The sequence below is a fragment of the Echinops telfairi genome, unplaced genomic scaffold, assembly GCF_000313985.2.
Source record: "Echinops telfairi isolate 266 unplaced genomic scaffold, ASM31398v2 ScPeMD7_5592;HRSCAF=6446, whole genome shotgun sequence".
In the NCBI taxonomy this organism is placed as follows: Eukaryota; Metazoa; Chordata; class Mammalia; order Afrosoricida; family Tenrecidae; genus Echinops; species Echinops telfairi.
Genome location: NW_022109491.1, coordinates 56,120,658 through 56,131,410, shown reverse-complemented (window position 1 = coordinate 56,131,410; position 10,753 = coordinate 56,120,658).

Below are 10,753 nucleotides of genomic sequence, written 5' to 3'. Positions count from 1 at the left end.
TGACATGATGGGTGCGCATGTTAATTTGTATATCTACTTGTGTCACGGCTCTTTCTTTATGGAATCTACCAAGCAGAGGGATTGCTAGGTCAGGTGGAATTTCTATTCCCTACTTTTTTGGATTTTCCACATTGGTTGCACCGTTTTATAGTTCTGCCGGCAGTGTGTGCGGGTTCCAGCCCCTGTATACCCTCTCACCAGGATATATCGTTTTCTGTTTGCTTTAAAACTAAACAACTTGGCTATTCATGCTGAGGTGCGGTGATATCACATTGGTGTTTGGATTTGCATCTCTTAAATGATGAATGATTGTGAGCACTTCTTCATGTTTGTTGGCTGCCTGACTTGTCTTCTTTGATGAACTCCCTGCTATGTCCTCTGATCAGATCGGCTTTACAGAAACCGAGATGCCTCTGTTGTCATACATAGACTGGAGAGTACTTTTAAAAAATAGTTTTATTGGCATATACTTCACATACCATACAATTTAATTGTTCAGTCATATTAAGATTTGTGCAATCATGACCACAATTTCAGAACATTTTATTGCTGTGAACACCCCATTCCACCTGCCCTTCACCCTTCCTTGCCATGGCCCTATCCAGAAAATCACAAAAGAAAATACAATCATACACATTCATACCAAGCAAGCAAAAACAACAACAGTGACTAAATATAAAAAGTTTCAATCAAAGAGAATGCATTTGAGGATAACGATTTAAATGGCATCCAAATTCTGCTGCAATAAGAGCCCCAAACTGTAACGCCCAGTTGTATTACAACAAATAGCATCAACATTTCAAGAGGACCCAGCATGGATGTTTTTAGGAAAACACATTTTACGTAAAATTTGGGCTTCCATTCCTGATGTCTTTCTCTCTAAGGATGGATGTGTGTCGAGAATAGGCTGGAATTCATCTTTGACAAGAGATGCCTCGTTGCTAATATGTCTGTTTCCAATAAGGCCCGGTTTTATGGTCTGTCAATAGACAGACTGCAGAGCTATACAAGTTGATCTCATCAGAGACACACATTGCACCCACGTCCTCTGTTCTCTGGCAGCCGGACTTGTGCTCATTAAAAGAGAGGTGGCGACATGAAAACCGAATACTTGAATTTCATTCGCAGCAGGGATTTCTTCACTTCCTGGGACTCTGCAGGCCTGGGATTGTTATGGGACTTCTGGTTTCCGGGGAAATATATTTTCCTGTTCCACTGCTAAGACATACATGGTAAATCTTCCCAATGGGGATACCTATGGAATGATTTCCTCCTTCTTTAATAACTAGTGTGAGAACTGACTAAATGTTAGAAGGAAATGATCACTGAAGAGAAAAGTTTAATTCAAACTAATAACACTCTTAAATCCTGAAGACTACGTATAACCATCAAGATTTATCTGAAAATGTGATGGCCTTAATTTTCACTTTCTAGTATGTTTAATTTGGGGAAGACAGGAAAAGAATAATGAGTCTTTAGAAACAGCTCCTGTTCTGAATCACAACCCATTTGAGGTTCTACACTCTGTGGTACCTGGCCAAAATATCCTCAGGTCCCGTTGACTCTGCCTCTTTTTGATTGAAGAGCCAACCCCACCGGATGCAGGAAAAGAACCATGCTCATGTGATGTAGGTATACACCATCCCCACTTGATGTAGAGCCAAAACCATCAGGACCTGATGCAGATTGAAACAACATTGCAACCAAGAAGGCAAGGGAGATAATCACCCATAATCTGTTATTAAGAACAAAACTCTTAAAAAAAAAAAAAAAAGAACTCTTTATGACCTACTACCAGGAACAAAACCATCCATAACATCATACAATGGATAAAACTACCCATAGCCTACAAGTTCATCACCACTTGATACGGGGGTCAGGGCAATCCACATCTGTTGAAGGAGCAGACTATTACCATCAGATGTAGATAGAAAACCACCCCACAATATGCAGAAACAGAATTACCAGTACATGATGCCGGAAGAGAATTGTCCCCACTTAATGTAGAGACAGAAACATCCCCACCTGATATAAGACAGAATCAATTACTGGATTCTGGCACAGATCACCCCTACCTGATGCAGTTATCTGCATCTGGTGCGAGAGCAGAGCCAACACCACCGGATGCAGGAAAAGAACCATGCTCATGTGATGTAGGTATACACCATCCCCACCTGATGTAGAGCCAGAACCATCAGGACCTGATGCAGGGAAAGGTCCATCTCCACCTATGTAGGGGGAGAACCGTCCACAATGTAAAGTGTCAGAAAAATGCAAGTAGACCTACAAGTGGGTGGGAGACTTATCAGCATCTTTTTCTTTTTTCCATTTTTTTCATCTCCCCTTCTTTATCAGCTGGCCCCTTGTCTTCAGCTCCTTCGTGAATTACTTGGACATGGTGGTGCTATTGGAGACTCTATAGAGGGTCAAGGTGGGTCAGAATAGACATAATGGCTGTAAGTTTAATTCGGGGCCTTTCTTCACTCTACCTGAACTACATGCTGCTCTTCATTTTCACCTCTATTGCCCTTGTCTAGATCTCCCATATTCCCTATCCCTGCTCATATTTGAGAACACACCATCATGGATGGGTCTTTGAGAGCCTTCAGAATGGCAGCTGCATATTCTTTGCCTGCTGCTCAGTGGGCTCAGTCAGTGTGACAGGGCACTGCAGGACTGAAGTTCAATAGACCTGTACACATGAGTCTCTGTTTCAGTCCACTGAATAGATTCCAAGGTCTTAGATACAGCCTTTAATCACCTCTTTGGTCCATTTAAATTTACTGTTCCCATGTTCAACCAAGTCCTTGCTTTCTGTATGAACACTACTGCCCCTCTTTCCTCTGTGTCTTTGCTTACACTAGTCTCAACCTATGAGAATATCACCACATTTCACATCTCTCAAAGGGTTCAATCTTGCAAAAGTTCCTCTGCTCCTGAGTGATTAAAAAAACACATTTTACACTGAACCATGACTTCCCCCTCTATTGATGCTATAAACCCTTTTACTGTCATGAGCCTAGATGATCTTCAGGTGGATGACAGACAGCAGGAGAGAGATTATCCAGACTTCTCAGTCACTCCAACCATCTCAGAGGCATGTGTGACCACCATAATCTCCCAGCTCTACTGAGCCAACCCAAACAGAAGAATGGTCCATTCAACTGTCAGAAAGAATGAACATTTGACACTTTAAATCACTAAAATCTTGGAGTGGCTTGTTATGAGGCAAAAACTAACTGATGAAGCATTTCCTTCCATTCCCCATGCTGGAATCTTGCTCCTCTTTTGAACTCCCATGTGTTTTAACCTTCACAGTATCTACTACGATCCTTTTACTATCTATAGAGGGTCTATATAGGGTCTGTATGGAGAAAACATTAAAGTGTTTGTGGGGTAAATCAGTAAATAAAAAGCAACAAATAATACCTAATTATTTGAAACAGATTTTGGAATTCCTGGATGAAAGCCCCAGTCTTGCCACTTGTGTCTTCCTGAGAAAACTATTAACCCATATTTTGGCTTCAGTTTTCTCATCTATAAAAGTCTTGATAGTGGGCCCCAACTCGGAAAAGTATGGGGTAAATGAGTTAACATAAATTTTCTACTAAATAGTGTACTGTAGCTAATTTACTCAGTAACAAAATCTAATTGGCAGTAAACTAACCTAATGCTCTGGCACAAAAAGAAATAGCTGCTGTGGTTGAGCTATCCTAGTGGTATCCTAGGGCTCTTATCCTACTTTGGAGCACAGGGACATGGGGAAAGTGGCTTTCTGGAGCTGTTGTTATTGCTTTAACTGATAGCAAGTTGATACTCAACTCATGGTAATCCATGTACAAAGAAGAAAAACATCATCCTCTCCTGCACTACTCTCATGATTGGTTGTAATCCACAGCGTTTTAATTGACTAATTTTCCCAAGTAGACCACCAAACCTTTCTTTCTAAACTCTGTGAACTCTTATGAAACCTGTTCAGGTTCACAGCAATGCATAAGCCTCCTTGACAGGTGGTGGCTGTAAAAAAATCCAAGTGACCCTCACTCATGAACGATGAAAATTCTACCTCTTAGCCACTATTAACTAATTTCAGGAGATCCAAAGCAAAAAGAAAGGAAGAGAAAGAAAGAAAATCCCATTCTGGCATATAAGGTCTCTATGGGACAGAGTATGCCTCACCGGGTTTCCAAGGTTGTAATCTTCATGGAAGCAGACTTCCACATTATTCTCTTGAGGAACAGCTGATGGGTTCTAACCACTGGCCAAGTACCTAACGGCTTCACCACCAGGACTCCTTTCTCAGGAGATTAAAATAAAACAAAGCAATGCGTTGCTACTAAGTCATTCTGATTCACAGAGACCCTATACAGGGTTTCTGAGACTCTAACTTTTTATGGAACAGACAGCCTCCTCTTTCTCTCTCAGAGCAGCTGGTGAATTTGAACTGCTAACTGTTGAAGCCAGCCAACACCTAGTCTGCAGCACTACCAGAAGACATCGGATGAATACATTTTGGTCTTTGGTGCCATTTGTACCAGAGTGTGAATCCTTGCCCTGTCCTGAGCTTGGTAGCCTTAGTAAAATTACTTAACCTTTCTGAGTTTTTATTCTTTGTCTATTAAATAGGTGTTGGTATGAGATATAGATATACATGTGTAAGGCTCAATAAACAAAGTCTCCATTGTTCCTCCTATTTCTCCTACTATTATTATTATTATTTCTTCTATTTCTGCTACAGTGACATGTGCTATGTGATCTTGTCTGAAGGAGACAGTAACATCAAGGATATCTGCCAAAAGGCCGCATTATAAATTCAACTACATTTAGGAATGTCATAGAAATATCATCTTCCTTTTTCATAACTTTACTTTTACAATGACTGAGTTCTGAATCCACTCATGGTGACCATTTCCACAGTTATAAAACAGCCATAGCATATCACCGCATTTCCTACATCCCAGGATTATCTAAGTCTGTTTATGTTCCCCTTTGTTGTTATTATTTTATTTATGTTCCCCTTTGTTGTTATTATTTTATTTATTTTGGAGAGTGTCAGGACACTTTAGTCATGAAAGTACCATCTTTATATTTAAATTTTTTATATTATTACATGTTTATTGAGATGTGCGCTGCATATCATACAATTTAATCAGTCAATCATATTAAGAAGTTTTGTGCATTCATCACCACAATCAACCTCAGAACATTTTCTTTTTTTACTCATTGTTTAGCTCCCCATCCCCCTCCACCCTCACCTAGTCACCAGGCTCCTAGGTGACTATCATTTCCGTTACTTTCCTTATAGATCCACCCATCCTGGGCTTCATAAGCAGACAATAATGCGACATACAGACAGGAAGCAAACAAACAAACAGAACTCAACAATGATGAGAAAAACACTGACAAACCTCTTTCAAAAAGAAAGCATAAAATATTTAAAATGTCAACAGCCTTAAAGTGGGTCAACAAGAAAACCAAATGATAAGGTATTGCTTTTTAACCTAACTACATCATGCAAGCCATACATCTGGCCTTGGCAGCACTTCGTTCCAGTGGGATATGATAGAGAGGTGAACTAGCCAATATGACTGCCACTACACTTTTGAGTTAACTTGCCAGATGTCTATCAGATTTGCTCATGTCTGTAGCTACCACCCCTAGTGAAGTGCTATTTCTCACCTGACGATGATAATTGCAGTCTTAGCTTAGGATATAGGTAGAAAAAGGGATGAACTCCTGAAAGATCCTACCACCTAATCAGAAAATACCCCAATTCCCCATCATCTTTTGTTGTTGTCTTATCTTAGGTCACATTTGGAAATACCAAGTTGGCGGTGGGGGGTACATTGCCAGGCATACTGGAGATCTAGCTTTCTCCTTGGCAAAACATCTTTCATTAATACATACCCCAGCCCTCCTCCCTCCATGGCTGTGAGTGTGTTTTGGTAGCATTTCCTATCTGGTCGATGGAGACCCAAACACAAATTCTGTGCCTAAATGTGTGTGGTCTTTCTCAAAGTTCCTACCTAGAATAGGTGATGTTGGTAACTCTTCCAGAGAAATAAGTCTCTAGGTGGATTTCTCAGACAGATTAAGTACTGGTGGCTCCTATTTTAGTGGTTTTGGCAACTGATCACAAAAGTTTTTTAAAGAAAGGCATTCTCTATTTGTCAGCATAGCAGAGTCAGTTGTTAGCACTTTATTATTGTTAATCTCCAGGGGAGAGGCGGGGGTGCATGATATAGACTTAGTCCTGAAGTTTGCAGGATTTCTATAGCTCGAAATGACTGCATTCTTTTCTCCTCCAAAGGAAAATATGAGTAAAAAATAAGATTACCTACTTTATAGGAAATTATTGAAAAATATCTTTAATATCACATGCAATATTTTGCTGAAGATCATTAAAAAATATTCAGCAGCACATCAATAGGAAGCTGCCAGCAATCATTCTGGATTTAGAATAGGACATAGATGAAGGATATCACTAGTGCTATCAGATGTATCTTGGCTGAGAGCAGAGACTATCAAAAAGGTCTTTTTTTCTTTAGTGTGCTTTGTTTATTTATTTATTAACAGGGTTGTTTGTTTTTTTTTTAGATTATTAACAGTTTTATTGAGTTAAAATCATGGAAAATCACAGGGGCAATTCTACCCTGTCATAACGGGTCTTATGGGTTGTCATTGACTCAATGGTAGTGAGACCTATAATTCAGTGGTTTAAATATATTTTAAAAAATTGTACATCATCATCACAATCAATTTTAGAACAGATTTTTTTATTCTTTTACTTAATTTTATTAGCTTTCCACTACCCCCGAACTTACTATGCCATAACCCTAAGGGACTATTAATCTAGTTACTAGTGCTATAGATTTGCCTACCCTGAATTTCACATAAAGAAAATCATACAAAACTCCCCAACAATGATAATAAAAGAGAACACAGAAAAGCCTGAATTTTAAGAGAGAGAAGATAGCAGGTAACTGGAACAAATAAAAATGAGCCGAAAGGAAAACAAAATGATCATATATTAAATTGTCTCCTGTCTATATCTGTAGTTATCCAACTTCTAATGCACTCTGTCTGAGCACAAGACTATTTACATACCTCAGAATGGGTCTGAGGGAATTCAACGGAGGCTTAATCCATGTGGGAACTCTGCAAATGGATTTTGTTCTTCCACTGTTATCCACAGTTTTATGCCTACCAGGTGCTCCAAAATTTAAGCTCTAATCCAATTCTCTCCTCTGATCTTGGATTTTATTATTTACAATCTTTGGATCACACAGGCAGGTATGCTACTTCTTTGTAGACTTGTTTGACACCTTACTTAAATGGCTGTTTGTTTCAATACAAGCCTTTAAGACCCCAGAAGCTATTCTTTCTGATAGTTGGGCACCATCTGATTTCTTCACCATATTTTGCCATAGACCCACAGCTTAAGTGATCTTATCATGAGAGCAAGTATTGAGCAGGGTCACATTATTAGAATTAATTGTTCTTATATTAGGGATTACAATTGAGTGTTAGCTGAAAATACATTCATATACCTAAAGTTTACATATAGCTCTGGTCAACTTTAGAGGCAGCATTATCAGCTTGTTTAGAAATATTTACGTATACTTCATGAGACATTTGTAATTCTAATAATAGTACTGTTAATTATTATTAATCTAGTCAATAGTATAGACTTTAAAGTAAAATGGAGGAAAGAAAAATATATATACATGGGGCAGCTTTTTAGACTAAAAGGCATGGGATGCTCACTTATACAAGTTAAAAACGTAAGTTATTGGACACTTTTTAATAAAGTAATGAGGGTTAAACACAAGGCAAATATTTTAATCAGGCTCATTCACCAAGGAAAAATTATGCAGGACTAAGACATGTCTCAAAAAGCAAAGAAAATATGAAAATAGCAAGTATATGGCATCCTCAAGTTACCAATTACTGGATAGCTTCAAAAACAAGACATTGTAACCAATGTCCACTGACTTCCAAAACCATTATCTTCTGGGATATACGTCCTCTGCTTCTCATACTAGCGTGTCTAAGTTTTAAATCCACAGGAATATTTCGGGTCCTTTAATCGCCAATGAATGTGTATAAGGTAGATGTTTGTTCCTTTAGTGAGGTTTCGAATCAAATAATTCTGGTGTGGTCTATGAATATTGCTGTTCCTAAACAAGACTGCAGTGACTATGGGTGAAGGAGGAAGAGTTTCTGCTTAAGGTGCATGGAGTTCCTTTTAATGGTGGTGGAGCAATTCGGAGAGGGATAACAATAATGGTTGTACAGCACAAAGAGTATAATCAGTGTCACTGAATTGTACATATAGAAGTTGTTGAATTGGTGAGTGTTTTGTTGTGTATATTTTTGTCAAAATTGAAAAAAATACAGGAATAACAATGAATATGGAGAAAAAGAAAATGTTTCAAAATTGATTGTGGTAAAGATTTTACAACTCAATTTGATATGGTTGAACTATTGAATGGTATGTTATGTGGATAGAGTGCCAATAAAACTGTTAAAAAGGAGAGAGAGAAAAATACTCAAATCCAGATGGTCTATATCATACAATCAGGACCACTGAGGGCTGAAAAGAAGCTCAGTCAAAAAAGCATGGTTAGAAAAATAATGCAGGGAAAATTCCACCAGTGGGAGTTTATAGAAGTAATGTTAAGATTCACACACACAGACAGGCCACCCCTCCTTGGTTTTCATACCAATATGAGTTCCCATTGGAACTCCCTGATCACAATTATAGTAGTGTCTGTTGATTTGGAGTGACCATGGGACCATGACAGATGGCAGGAACTATTTGTCCTTGTCCATCTACCCCTATTTTAAAGAGTTGGCTCTAGCTGCGGTGAGATGTCTTCTGAAGAAGTAGTTTTTATTTAGTTTGATTTTGTTGCGATGCCACCTTTTCATTTGTAATTCTAGATATTTGCGTTTTCTCTTTCTTTTCCTCTGTAAATTTTTCCAGTGGTTTGTCAATTTTGTTAATCCTTTCAATGGCATTGTCTTACTGATTTTTCCTTTGTTTTCCTGTTCATCTATTTCTACTCTAACATTTGTTCTTTCTTTTCTTCTGTTAATGGAGGGTGTATTGATTGCTCATATTCAAGGTGTTGAGGTTGCTGTGTAAGGGTGTTGACTTTGTTTTTCTTCCCTTTTTCCATGTATGTATTGATTGTGATAACTTGCCCTCTAATAACTGCTTTTGCACTGTCCCCAAATTTTGGTATGATGTGTTTTCATTCTCATTTTTTAAGGAACTAAAAAAAATTCATCTTTATTTGATCCACTTTAAAGTATTTGATCTATTTTAAAATAATGTGTTGTCACTTTCAATGCAATTAAATGTTTGCCCTTTTATTTCTATTGTTGATTTCTAGTTTTATAGTGTTGTGATCTGAGAAATGAGTTGTAGATATTAAATATTTTAAAATGTGTTAAAGCTTGCTTAGTGGCCTAACGTGTGGTTTATTTTGAAGAATGTTCCCTGTGCATTGTAGAAGAATGCGTACTGTGTGTTGGGTGGAGTGCTCAGTATATGTCTGTGAGGTTAAGTTGGCTGGTTGTATTGTTTAGTCCTTCTGTGTCTTAACTGGATTTCTCTCTTGATTATCTGTCTTTCCTTGAGAGTGGTGTATCAAAGACCCCTACTAATATTGCCAAGCTATCTATTTCTCTCTTGAGTTTTGTGAGAGATTGGTTAATGTATTTTGAGGTTGTTTCATAGGGAGCTTATGTGTTTAATATGGTTATGTCTTCTTGTTCTATTGTTCCACTAATTATTCCTTTGTAGTGCTCTTTTTTGTCTATCATGATGTTTTTGGTGGTGAAGTCTCTTATCAGAGATTAATATTACCACATTTTTGGCTATGCTTAATATAGTAAAATTTCTCCATTCTTTGACTTTTAAGCGATTTTTGTCTTTATGCTTCAGGTACATCTCTTGTAGGCAGCATATTTTCTATTATTTTCTAATCTGTTCTGCTACTCCCTATCTTTTGAGCAGTGCTTTTAATTCATTGATATTCAGTGTCCTTATTTATATGTGCGTGCCTGTTGCTCTCATTTTGCAGCATGATTTTTGGTTTTGTGGTTTTCTTTTTGTTATTACTCAATTTTTGTGTTGTTTTGAGAACTTTTTCATGTATTGATTTCTGGGTGTAGTTGACTTCAATATTGTTCTCATGTTTGTCTGTTGTTATTGTTTCTCTGTTTAAAGTCTTTTTTGTATTTAGAAATTTTTGCAATGTCTTATTTTTTCAAATTCCATTAATATTTCCTTGTCTGTAAATACCTTCATCTGCCCCATCCCCTCATATTTGAGAGAGATTTTTGCTAGATGTAGGATTCTTGGTTAACATTTTCTTTTCTTAGGATTTTATATGTTAGTCTTACCTGCATGGTTTTGGTTGAGAAATCCTAGCTTATTCTTGCAGGTTTCCCTTTGTAAGGGTTGTAAGGGACTATTCTTTTTCCCTTAGCTGCTCTCCAGAGTCTCTTCTTGTCCTTGATATTGGAGAGTTTGATCACGATATGTTGCAATGTTTTCTTTCTGAGTCTATCCTGCTTGGTGTTCTCTCCGTTTCTTCAATCGTTTTTTCTCCTTCTTTATGGTGTTGGGTATGTTTTCTTCCATACTTTCTCATACTATTTTCTCTGTGTATTGTTTTGTTTCTCCTTGCTCCATGTATTAGTCTAGGTACTTTGGAGAAACAAATCCACAGCAACTCAC